We start from the raw sequence: 12,993 nt of genomic DNA, 5'->3' as shown, positions 1-12,993 counted from the left end.
TCCTAATGTGGGACAACTATGGTATATTCCCTCACCCAGAATAGTCATGACATCCTTCAGTTCCTCCCTATAATTGGCTAGCTCAGGTGTGCTCTAGAGACAGCGCCAGAATAGGAGTGGTCGAGAGGCAATTATATCAGCAATGGGGCCAATCCCCAAGTCCATCCTTAATGGTGTTAAAGGAGTGTTCATGGGGAGGCTCAACAGTTGCCTGAGGAAGATGGACAATGACCCCAGAGTTCTTCTCCATATAGTGAAGCTCCCCTTGCCTGTATTTTGTACATTTCTGCTGGGGGCCTATCACTTTCTGTGTGCAGTTTTTATGCACTTTTATAATGCCCCCTGTAGACTGTGTCATTTTTAAATTGGCTTTCATTACTTGGGTCCCTCACTCCATCTTATCATTAAGTGTAAGTTCCAAGTAATCAAAAATGGACGCCCTCTCTGAGGTCCTGCCTTCCATTTGGGGGTGTGGGCAATTAGCCGCGTTGGCATGGAAGACCATTGTAATGGCTGGATTTTCTGAGTAGGTGGGATCAGCCCCCAGGGGCCCCTCCAACCCAGCCAGAACGTAATCACCTTCCCTCCTCAGGACCACCTATCCAGGCACCTGGTACCTACCTGAGGATGGGGAACTCGCAATATACAAGCTCATATTATCAAAAACACCACTAAATCTATAGGGATACTAAGAATACTCACTGATTACTAGGGATATCCATACCCTACACCACACTTATTTACATCAGTTGGTCTCGCGGCCACTCAGACCCAGACCGGTCTACCCTAGGGCAGATATTGCACACAATCCGGTGCGACTACACATGGGCCTGCAGAACCCAATGCTCCCGTTTCCAAACGCTCAACAATCCTGTCGAACTCCACGTCAGTATCCCCCCTGACGCTCTCACTTATTCAAGCCACAATCCAGTGGGTATTAACACTGGTCTCCCACCCAGTGCTGTCACTAACGCCGCATATCAACGACGACCACATTCCTATGAACACCTATACATATATATATATATTGGGAAGTCTCTTCACTAAGGGTCTGCTACTACAATAATATTATGGGATGGTGTACTAACTTAGTCCCTTGGTTGCAAGTCTCCTCTCTCCCTCACTATTACTTACCTGATCAGGGGTAGCATCTGTTCAAACAGCAATACTTACCAGGAAAGATTATCCTTACTGTATGAGGACAAAGATATACACACTAGGTGACTGAGTTGTCTCTTGATTTAAGCGCTCCTACCCCCCTTATCCATCAGTGGCTCAACAGCAACTGGCTTGAAGCCAGGATAACTTTATCATGAGAGAACTCAGGCATCACTAATCCGCTAATTAATGGGGTCATTTATTATTAGTACAATATAAACCTTTACACATAACTGACAAAGACTATAGGTAGAACACACCACTTGAAAGAGAAGGATTAAACATAACAGGAACACTCCGCTGAAAGGGAAAAGATTAGACATAAAGTGTAAGTAACTAATTCAGACTACCTCACCTATTAGAAGGAAGATTTCTCTCTCTGCCTCTGGTGGGATTAGGGCTCTCTCTCTGCCTCTGGTGGGATTAGGGCTCTCTCTGTCTCTCCCTCCTTCACCACATCACCACGCCTCTGGTCCAATTGCTCCAGCTGACAGCCTTCTTTGATGCTCTCTGCACTGCTTTCTCTCTCCTCATCTTCAGCAATCGTCTGCCTTCTTTCTCCATTTAAGAACTGCACTCTATTCTGCAGCTCCAGCAGACATCCTCTCTCTCTCTGCAAGCTGTTCTGTGCTCCAAGCTGTTCTGAGCACCACGCTGCACTGCGACTGAACTGAACTGCACACAAGCTGGAATGAACACTCCTCCTCTCCTGTAGCTCGCTAATATGGATTCCTCTCCCCTCATGGAAATTTCCAGCAGAGGGCTGTCTCTTACCGAATTCCTGTGCCAGCTCCCAGGCTTCCACGCAACCGCAGTGGCCATCTGCTTGTTACGTCTGGGCCCAAGAGAAAAACACATTCTTCGGATAAGAAGCGGTCCTAACTGGATCTTCCTCTAGCACAACAGCCTTAACTATAAACATTGCCTTTGCCCTGAAAAGTCTCTCAGCTTCATCAAAATGGAGTCCCTTTAGCTCTAGGCCTGTAGGCCTGAAAGGGGTGAAATGCTCCTTAGCTCTGTCAAAATACCTACATAAACCATACCAATGTGTCTAATATGTCAAAGCCAATAGGCAATAGACAGGTTAAAGTCAAGAATAAAGGCATATTAAGCAGCTATCCTCTTCTAGGTCTGAAAAAAGGGCTTAAAAGGGCCAACACAGGCTAAGAATACCTATACTAGATGCGAGCAAGATTAATGATCTATATCACTTCTAAATAAAGCCAAAAACACTGCCATTACAACCATGTATTTTGTTTTTTGGAGATTCATCTCCAAATCCCTCTTCCTGCAAAAGGCACAGAACTCCTTCAATACCCACTGCATGCCCATGGGAGTCTTAGAGAGTAGCAGCGTATTTATCCGCAAACAGTATAGCTGGAATTTTGCGGTTTGCTAACCTGTGTGAATCTTTGTCTTTCACCGCGAGTAGAGTTTCAATTAAACTATTTAAAAAGAGGGAGAACAGGGTCGGGGCTAAGACACATCCATGTCTCACCCCTATCTCTACAGGAAAGGGGGCTGTCAATTCACCTTTTTTACAGTATCTTATTCTTGCATAAGTGTCCTGGTGCAAGCGTTTCAGCTGATGGCATAGATAGCCTGCTACTCCCATGTCACGGAGTAGGCCCCATAGCAGATCACGCTGAACCATGTCAAATGCGGATTTGAGATCCACAAAGGTGAGGTAGAGGCTCCACAGTTTTTCAATGGATCAGTTACAATCTAAAGATCTGGTTGATGGTTGAGGTTTTGGTACTAAAGCCAGCTTTAAAGGTGTTAATACATTATTTTCTTCTATCCAAGATTGCAAATGACCAAGGAGGACACAGGCAAATATTTTTTGGGTGACGTCTATAAGGTTTATTGGGTAGTAGTTTGCTGGATCAAACGGTGTGCCTTTTTTATAAATAGGAATCATTTCTGCCCCTCCCCAGGTCAGGGGCAGCGCCATAACTTGTAGGATGGTGTTGAATAGTGCCCATAAATATGGTGTCCACACTGCTTGCTCATTTTGAAATAGATCACCTGGAATTCTATCTAGCCTGGGTGCCTTAGCTGGAAGCAAATTACCCAATGCGCTATAATCTCTTTCACTGTGCATGGGTGGCATTAATATTTGGGGAATTTATATCTGCTAATACTTTCCTATAAACTTCAGCTCCATCTATAGACCTTGAGTATAACATTTTAAAATAGGCTCTCCAGTCTTCTTCCCCCAAGTTTGGTCCAATAGCTGATGTGCCTCAGGTTTACCTGTTTTAACTAGGTTCCAGAAGCCTTGCATGTCTTGATTATCTAAGGCTATTTTGATAGCTTCCCATTTATCTATCTCCCAGCTAGTTTTAGTTCCAGCTATGATTTTATTTGTATTGGGGCCTGGTTTATTTCATTTGTGAAATATTATTCTCTTTAATGCCTATTAGTAGAGCATGTTTAGCTTTCCTACATGTTTTGTTATACCAGGGATGCTTGGGTTTGGGGTCCGATCTAGTCTTATCATTGTTACAAAAAAAACTCTGCCAGGTTTAAAAACATATCCTGATGGTTTTTTCCTATTGCCATTAGAGATTCTAAACTGAACTATTTTCGAACAATCGAAAAGCAGTTTCTAAAAAGGGAATAATTTGTTTGTACGAATGGCCCCTTTTTCTATTTTTCTATTCTAGATTTGGGGTAGAGTGTGTAGGTGTGCTGTGATGGTCCTTGGGCACACGAAGAGCTTTTTCTAGGACAAGCAGATTGTGATAGCTTTCATGTTCGGGATTAATCAAGAAATCTCTGATTTTGTGCCATAGTACGATGTCCACCAAAATATAATCAATTATAGATGCTGGAGCTGCTGCTCTGTGCTGCTGGATTCAAATTTCTCTCAACCGATTGAGAGAAATTAGAATCCAGCAGCACAGAGCAGCAGCTCGAGCTACAGAACGCTGAAATTAACAACCCCTTTCATGCGCAAACAAGAGATCAAATCAAGAATCCAAATTGATGGTTACGCCGCTCCTAATGGATCCTGCCCGCACTCGGCGCTACCCAAAGTAAAAGGCTTCTCTGTTCGGCCACGCTATTCATTTAAACGGACCTCCAAAAGACCTCCTCTGAAATTCTACATTGAGCAGCCTTGATACAAGACACATACAGCCCTGATGACAGACCAGTGACTCCAGTCTGGTCTAGAAACGCGTCGGCAGTGTTGTTTGGGAGATAGAAAGTATCATTGTTGTACAAAAGCTAGGACCGGCTGGTCCACCATTAAAATATATATAAGTCATTTAATTACTTATATTCTATCCTCCCAACCCCTAGTTTCGCTCATTCAGTATTTGCAAGTTTTTTGTTGTTTGTGATAAAAATGTTTGTATTATTTTTTCTATAATTGTTTTATTTAATGTCTGAATACTTTCTAATGTGTGACTTAATGGTTTCTAAATGTGTAAATAGTCTTTGCCTTTAATGTTTGTTAAAGTTTGTTTAGCCTTGTAAATATTTGCAATCATTGTCTTTTTCTGTCAGCAATTCTTTTAAAATATAAAAAATACAAAATGATTGACACAAAATAATGGTGTCTAGGAAAGCGACAATAAATTGATTTCTTACCCTGTGTCAAAAAAACGTATTGAGTCACTGTGGTTTGGGTACTTTGTGTTGTTCAGTATTGATATAAGGTCTAGCCCTCACCACATAAAGGACCTAACCCCTTTTGTTCCCTATGTTCATCTTATAAGCACTATGGTAGAAATGTATCCACAGTTTAGTATTGGAAAAAGCTATTACAACACAGCTGTTTCCCCATATACCATTACGATGCAAGCTTTACCTCACATGTTTTTTAACAACGTGTAGTCATTACTAAACATTTTTTTACAACGCATGTGCTTTTACCCCGCATGCTTTTACAACAAATGTTGTAAATGTATGTGAGGTAAAAGCACATGCCTTGTATTAAAATACAGGCAATGCACATTGTTATGAGAAACAAAGGCTATACTGTTTCCTCAAAACTATGTGCACTGCCCCTCAGACGACCACCAAAACCACAAGGAGAGAGAGAAACCATGAGAAGAGAGAGGTGAGGGGTATTTGCCCTGGGGTGGGGGTTACTTTTTTGGAAGAAAGGAGGTAGGGTAGAGGGTGTGTGTCATGCAGGGTACTGTTTTAGGGTTTAAGATAGGGTCAGGGGGGTTGTGCAAGGTAGTGTTTTAGGGTAGGAGAGGAATGGGGTCGGTGAGGGTCATGCAGGGGGTAGTGTTTTAGGGTTTAGAGTAGGGTTGGGGGACATGCAGGATAGTGTTTTAGTGTAAGGGGAGGACTGAGGCAGGTGGAGGGTCATGCAGGGATAGTTTTGTAGGGCTTAGGGTAGGGTCAGGGGGTCATGCATGGTAGTGTTTTAGGCTTTAGGGCTGAGTTGGGGGGTCATGCAGGGTAGTTTCTTATGGTAGGGAGAGGACTGGGGTGGGTGAAGGGTTGTGCAGGGTAGTGTTATAGGTTTAGGATAGGTTGGGGGTCATGTATGGTAGTGTTTCAGGGTAGGGCGAGGACTGGGGTTTGGGGGTTTCTTGCAGAATAGTGTTTTAGGGTTTAGGGCAGGGTCGGGAGTAGTGCAGGATAGTGTTTTAGGGTAGGGAGAGGACTGGGGTTGGGAAAAGGTCATGGAGGGGTGGTGTTTTAGGATAGGAAAGGGATTGGGGTTAGGGGGGTCATGCAAGGGTTTTGATTTAGGGTTTAGGGTAAGAAAAGGATTGAGGCTCCAGGGGTTTGTGCAGCGGTACTAAATTAGGGTTTAGGGTGGGCAGGGTGGTGTAACTTACCTAATATACTTTTACCAAGAGTATACCTTTACCATCCATGCCTTTGCATTGTAATCGCATGCGTAGTAAAAGTATGCGTTGTGGTGGTAAGTCAAGGTGAATGACGTAGTAATACCCGCGTTGTAATGAGACACTCGATATTAGTACGCGTTGTAGCGTGTCATATTCATTTACTATATTACCACTTGTAATCTTGTTTATATGCTACTGTTTCCTGATTGGCGCAGCATATGTTTTACACAAGACTGATGCTGGACCAATAAATATTTATTGAAACGTCCTAATCACCATCCTGTGTATTTTCTAAGAGAAAGCAAGTATGAGTGACTCAGAAAAAAGTACTCTACTGTTTCCATGATCCCTGAGGAATCAGGGTTGTCATGTTCATTTGTTTCCAGAAACTAGGTAGGAGAAGGATCTTCCTCCCATTGTGGCTCTTCGGATGCAGGGAACGGAGGCGAGTGCATGGCTGGTCGATCGTAGCTGGTGGGTTGGAGTGTAGAAGGTCAGACAGTCATTGAGGTATCTGGGGCCTTTGTTGTGGAGAGCTTTGTGTGCGTGGGTGAGGAGTCGGAACGTGATTCTCTTGCTGATAGGGAGCCAGTGCAGGTCTCTCAGTTGTTTGGAGATGTGGCTGTGTCGGGGGATGTCCAGGATGAGTCGTGCTGAGGCGTTCTGAATGTGCTGGAGTCTTTTCTGAAGTTTGGCTGTGGTTCCGGCGTAGAGGGCGATGCCGTAGTCCAGTCGGCTGGTGACGAGCTCCTTGGTGACCGTCTTCCTCGTTTCGGTGGGGATCCACCGGAAGATCTTCTGTAGCATGCGTAGGATGTTGAAACATGACGTGGAGACGGCGTTGACTTGTCTGGTCATCGAGAGGGAGGAGTCCAGGATGAAGCCCAGGTTGCGTGCGTGGTCCGTTGGCTTGGGTTAGCTGCCCAGGGCAGGAGGCCACCAGGAGTCATCCCAGGCGGCGGGTGATGATCCCAGGATGAGGACTTCCGTCTTATCTGAGTTCAGTTTCAGGCGGCTGTTCATCATCCATTCGGCTACGTCTTTCATCCCTTCGTGTAGGTTGGTTCTGGCGGTTGCGGGGTCGTTGGTGAGGGAGAGGATCAGCTGAGTGTCGTTGGCATAGGAGATGATGTTGAGGTTGTGTTAGCGTGCGATGTCCGGCGAGGGGGCTCATGTAGATGTTGAAAAGAGTGGGGCTGAGAGATGATCCTTGTGGTACGCCGCAGATGACTTCAATGGCTTTTGATCTGAATGGGGGGAAGCGTACTCTCTGGGTTCTTCCGGCGAGGAAGGAGATGATCCACTCCCGTGCCTTCTCCTGGATTCCGATGTTGCTGAGGTGCTGTACTAGGGTGCGGTGGCAGACCGTGTCGAACACTGTGGAGAGGTCCAGGAGGATGAGAGCCGCTGTTTCCCTATTGTCGAGCAGGGCTCGGATGTCATCGGTGGCTGCGATGAGGGCGGTCTCGGTGCTGTCGTTGGCTCTGAAGCCGGATTGCAAGTGGTCGAGGGATCCATTCATTTCGAGGAAGGCGGCCAGCTGTTTGTTGACGGTCTTTTTGATGACTTTGGTCGTAAAAGGAAGGAGCAAGATGGGGCGGTAGTTTTTGAGGTCGGTGGGGTCCGCTGATGGTTTCTTCAGTAGGGCACTGAGTTTGGCGTGCTTACAGCTTTCTGGTAAGGTGGCGGTGTTGAAGGAGGCGTTGATGATGTCCCGGAGATGGGGTGCGATGATGGAGTCAGCCTTGTTGAAGATGTGGTGAGGGCAGGGGTCGGTAGGTGATCCAGAGTGGATGGAGTTCATCGTGCGGATGGTGTCTTTGGTGTTGATCGGGGTCGATGTGCGGAGGGTGGTGGTGGGGGGCGTTGGTGCGGTCATAGGGTGCATTGGCTGTGTGCTGAAACTGTTGTGTATATCTGCGATTTTGCTGTGGAAGAACAAGGCGAGTGAGTTGCAGAGGACTTGCAAAGGGGTGATGTTGTTGTTTCCGGCACTAGGGTTTGAGAGCTCTTTGACGATGTTGAAGAGTTCCTTGCTGTTGTGGGCGTTGTTGTCTAGTCGTTCCTTGAATGCAGTTTTTTTGGAGGTGTGGATCAGTTGGTGGTGTTTTCGGGTGGCATGTTTGAGGGTGGTCATGTTGCCTGTTGTTGGGTCTCTGCACCAGGCTTTCGCAAGGGCTCAGCAGTTCTTCCTAGAGCTCTTGAGTTCGTCGGTGAACCAGGATGCTTTCTTGCTGCTGGATCTGACGGGGGGGATTTCAGTGGGGCGAGGTTGTCTGTGCAGTTGCTGATCCACCTTGTGAGGCTGTTGGCGGCTTGGTTGGGGTTCGTTGAGCTGGCGGGAGGGTTCTGGCTCAGGGATGTGGCGAGCTGGTCGGTGGGGATCTTGTTCCAGTTTCTGCGAGGGACCTGATGCGGGTGGTGGTGGAGCGTGGTCCTTCCGAAGCTGAGGTGGATGCAGTTGTGGTCTGTCCAGTTGAGTCCGGTGGCGTGGCTGAAGGAGATGTCCTTGCTGGAGGAGAAGACGATGTCAAGCGTGTGGCCGGCGTAGTGGGTGGGGGTGGTCACCAGTTGTGTGAGTCTGAGGGTGGCGAGGTTGTCCAGCAGGGTGGTGGTGTTGCGGTCGTTGTTGTTCTCCAGGGGAAAGTTGAGGTCCCCAAGGAGGATGTAGTCAGTGGAGGGGAGGGCTTGTGGGCTGATGAAGTCGGCGATGTCTTCACTGAATTGTGTGCGTGGTCCCGGGGGTCTGTAGATGAGGGTGCCTCTGAGGGTGGTCTTGGGGTCGGTGTGTATCTGGAAGTGCAAGCGTTTGGCGCTTGTGAGGGTGTCGTCGGAGTTGGTCGTGATGCGGATGGTGTTCTTATGGACGATGGCGATGCCTCCTCCTGTCTGGTTGACGCGGTCCCTCCGGGTGATCTTGTATCCGTCCGGGATGGCGATGGCGATGTCGGGCGCTGAGGAGGCATTCATCCAGGTTTCCGTGAGGAAGGCGCTGTCTCGAGATGTGGAGATGAGTAGGTTCCCAGAGTTTGACGGCGTGTCTATGGACGGAGGGGGTTTTGAGCAGGATGCACTTCAGGTGGTTGCTGCTGGTGCTCGGCTTGGCGGGTGTGGTTCAGGGTCGGATGCAGGTGAACTTGCAGGATTGGCAGGTGAAGGGTCAGTGGTTGCATCCTGGGGTGGCACGGTGGCAGCCGGGGATCCGGCCGGTGTTGAGTGCATTGAGGGTGGCTGCATCATAGGTCCTGCGGGTAGGCAGGTGTATGCGGGGGCCAGGGGGTCTGGTGCTGGGTGCGGTCCAGGCACGGACGGGTGCAGACGGGCTTGCCTTTGGCGCGTGCATGCTGCGGGTACACATGCACTCTGCCATAAATGGAGAGTGGGGGGGCGGGGCGAGGGAGGAGCAGCTGGGAGGCGGGAGAGGGGTGGCGAGGGGGAGAGCGTGCTGAGATGCTGGAGGGAGCAGGGGTGGGGCCGCGGGGGAGCAGCGGCAGGGAGCGGGGTGGGGCAGGGAATAACTGGAGCGATGGACAATAGCACAAAACACTTACAGAGAAAATACTTCAAAACGAAAAAACAGCAGCGAAACAACAAGAGAGATACAAGCAGGCACAGAGGGACAGTCAGGGACAGGCGCCAAACCGAGACAGGGGCAGAGGTCTTAACTCGGCTGCGGCGGCAGTAGCGGGAGAAGAACGGGCACACTCGGGGTGGGACACGTGGCAGGAGGAGCGACCGGACTGACCAGGTCAGATCAGGTCACAGCTCCTCGCCCCGTGAGCCATTTTCCTTTTTCCATTTGAGCTGCAGAATGCAGAACACATAGAAAGAGGAAATAATGAGGATATAACGAGGATATATAAAAGTATTTCTCCTCGTTATCCCTCTGTAGAGAAGGCATAACATTTTGACACATTCCCAGATTTATGTGCCAAAATCCATGGTTGGATGCATGGGAACGTCCCTGCTTCATCCATGAATGCCTTCAAAATCAAAGCAACATATGGCAGCAATTTATTCTACCGCGCATTACTCTGGATCTTCGGAGCCACACAGATCCTTGAAATCTAGAGTAATGCAAGGTAGCTCAAATGCTGCCTTGCATTTCTTTGTATTGGGAAGGCGTTCCATGGGTGTACCATGGGCATTTCCGTACATCCACTCATGGATTTTGGCTCAGTAAATCTTACTTAAGCCATTACACTGCTTTACACAGCTGTGCGTGCTCCAAGGGAAATACAAGGCCTTTATAATATGGCCCCAGGCCCTAACGAATCCCACATTGAGTTATTCAAAAAGTTCTTCTTCCTCCTGGAACCCCACCTATTACATTTTTTCAACACGATTGAATGTACAGGCTACCTGCAAGATGCATGTAGGCCTATTCCTCAACTTAAAAATTTAGAAAGAAAATAATTAATCTTTCAAAAAAAAAGCAAGGAATGCTTACACAGTCAATGGATAAAATATAATAGGTCATGAAGGTCATTGAGTCATAAATTCCCTAATTCTTAGTCTTATAAAAGTTTCATTGAAATCCAGAGGTGTCAAAAGAGTGCTTGAGATACAATTTATTGAGTTCTGTCAGAATTATTTATGTACCATGAAATTGAGAAAAATGTATCCATTTTACCAAGCAGAGCTAATATGGATTTGAAATTAAAAAAAGACTATCATCAGCGTATGCTGCTATTTTAATATGCTCTCTACATAAAGAAAACCTGATATTAATGGATTATCTTCTATCTATATAAATAATAATATAAATGTTCGTTTGTTCAAAATCGTAAATCTCCGAAAGTTCTTCACTGATTGCTTTGACATTTTGACACAACATTAAATTCAATTAAGCATGTGTTTATATATACACAACTCTGGATTCGAATACGCGTGTGTCCAATACGCGGGTGTTTTTAATCGAAAGGTCAAACAGACCCCATCGATTTGGTTGCTGCGCATATATTGGGATGGACAGTTGGTGTCAGGATGGCAGATCCGGAAGTGGGTGGAGGGAGGAGCAATTGATTCACTTTGCAACATTAAGAAGGGACACATAGAAACAATAGTCTACATATATTATGATAGACAGTTGGTGTCAGGATGGCAGACCAGGAAGAGGGTAGAGGGAGGGGGAGGAGTTAACTAGACTGAGACTGAGCCACAGCAACGAGTGGCCGGGTACAGATGGTAATGAATAAAAGAATGGAAAAGGTTCAAGGGCCAGAACAAAGAATAATTGGAAGAGTAGGCATTTTTGATGTACACCTTTTGGATTTTTGGGAAATAATTTCCAGGTCAAAGCCATGCCATGATAAAGATGTAAGCATAACATTCCAATCAATCTTATCAAAAGCTTTTACTTCATCTACAGATATTGCTGCTAATGGACAGTAAAGTATGGAAGTGTTACTAAGAAAATTAAAAAAATGTTCTTGTGTTGTCTAAAGATTTTTTTAATAAATCCTGATTGTTCTTTTGCAGTTATTTGGATAACATTGTTCTACATGGAAAGCCAGGGTTTGGGCAACAACTATATAATCTACATTTAGAAATCAGACCTTTAGCTTCTATATGGATAAAAGAGATTGTGGCTTCTTAAGATATGCATTTAGTCACACCGGTCATGTAGAAAAAGCTAAACAATTGGAATCATGGTAAAATATGTGAAAAAATAAAGAAAAACTACAGTAAATTTATCCAGGGCAGGAATTTTACCTTAGTTAAGTTCTCTAGGTATTTTTGGTAAAGACATGTCTTCGTCATAAAGAGAAAAGTCAAGATCTGCATTAATAGAATGCTGCTTGGTTACTCTCATAGGTGAATAGAGTAGTCTTGAAAATCACTTAACATTTATAAATATCTTTAAGACAGTAGTCAGTGCTAGGAGAGTGTGTAATATTGTCTGGAGTGTAAAGATCTTGACAATAATTTACAAATTCAGTAAACATATCATCTTTAAATGAATATGTATTATGAGATTCATATAAAGATTCAATATTGTTATGATATTTTCTAATTTTGAGATAGTTAGCTAATAGTTTCCCCACTTTACTACCACCATGTTAACTAACACTATTTAGTAAGAAGGAAAAGGCATCAGTCATTAAAATAGGTTTTGCTTTTAATAAGATCTCTTAAATCAGTATCAGATTTAGATGAATAATCTTGATGTTCCAGTTGTTTGGTGGTGGTAAGTAAGGATGTATCTTCTCTATCAAATTGGCTTTTATTTCTTGACACATACTCAATACTAAAGCCATGGACATCAAGTTAAAATGTGCTCCAAAGAAGTTGAGGCAAAATCTCAGGCTCATTCTGTATGTCAAAAAATATCCATAGCAAATAAGGCAAAAGAAGAAAAACACATTGTTAAACCTCCACCTACTAGATTTTGTTTCAGAAAGAAATTACTGTGGCATTACCTAAAATAAAAATGGAACCAGTAGAGGTATTTAAAATCTACACCGTTCTGGGACAGAGATTTACTAAGAACAATATGGTCCAATCTTGTAAGTCATCCAAGCACCAGGGAATAAAAAGAATGTTCTCTCAAGAAGGGATTATTCTATTCTATTCTATGTTTGGTGAAGCGCAACAGCTACCCCAGCAATGGGGCGTCCCGGCGCTGAGAGACAAACATACACCTTCCTGGACAGGCTGAGAGATAGCCTATGGGGCAGGGAAGAGAAGGGTCTTGATTGCCTTATGAAAGACAGAGAGAGAGTCTATGGAGCGTATGCTGAGAGGAAGATTGTTCCAAAATTTGGGACCGAGGACGCCGAAGGAACCGCCTCCAGTACGGCAGCGCTTTGTTCTGGGTACTTTCAGGAGAAGTTGGTTGGAGGAGCGTAGTTCACGGCCAGGGACATAGGGGCAGGCCAGTTTTCGTAGCAGAGGGGGTTTTCCCTGTTTGGCAATTTTAAAGATCGTAATGAGAGCTTTAAATTTGACTCGGTGTTCCACAGGCAGCCAGTGGAGTTTGCGGATAGTGGCTCTGGCTGAACATCTGCGT

The 12,993-nt window shown here is 45.5% G+C and overlaps 1 protein-coding gene across 1 annotated transcript in view; it reads left to right on the top strand.

Annotated features, from left to right (window-relative positions):
- LOC147718311 (nicotinamide N-methyltransferase-like) overlaps nucleotides 1-12,993 on the top strand; it is a 115,275-nt gene that overhangs the window by 36,055 nt on the left and 66,227 nt on the right. The window lies entirely within an intron of this gene.

This window comes from Lissotriton vulgaris, chromosome 4_1, assembly GCF_964263255.1.
Source record: "Lissotriton vulgaris chromosome 4_1, aLisVul1.2, whole genome shotgun sequence".
In the NCBI taxonomy this organism is placed as follows: domain Eukaryota; kingdom Metazoa; phylum Chordata; class Amphibia; order Caudata; family Salamandridae; genus Lissotriton; species Lissotriton vulgaris.
Note: the sequence above shows the minus strand (reverse complement) of the source record. Positions and strands in the feature narration are given on the sequence as shown.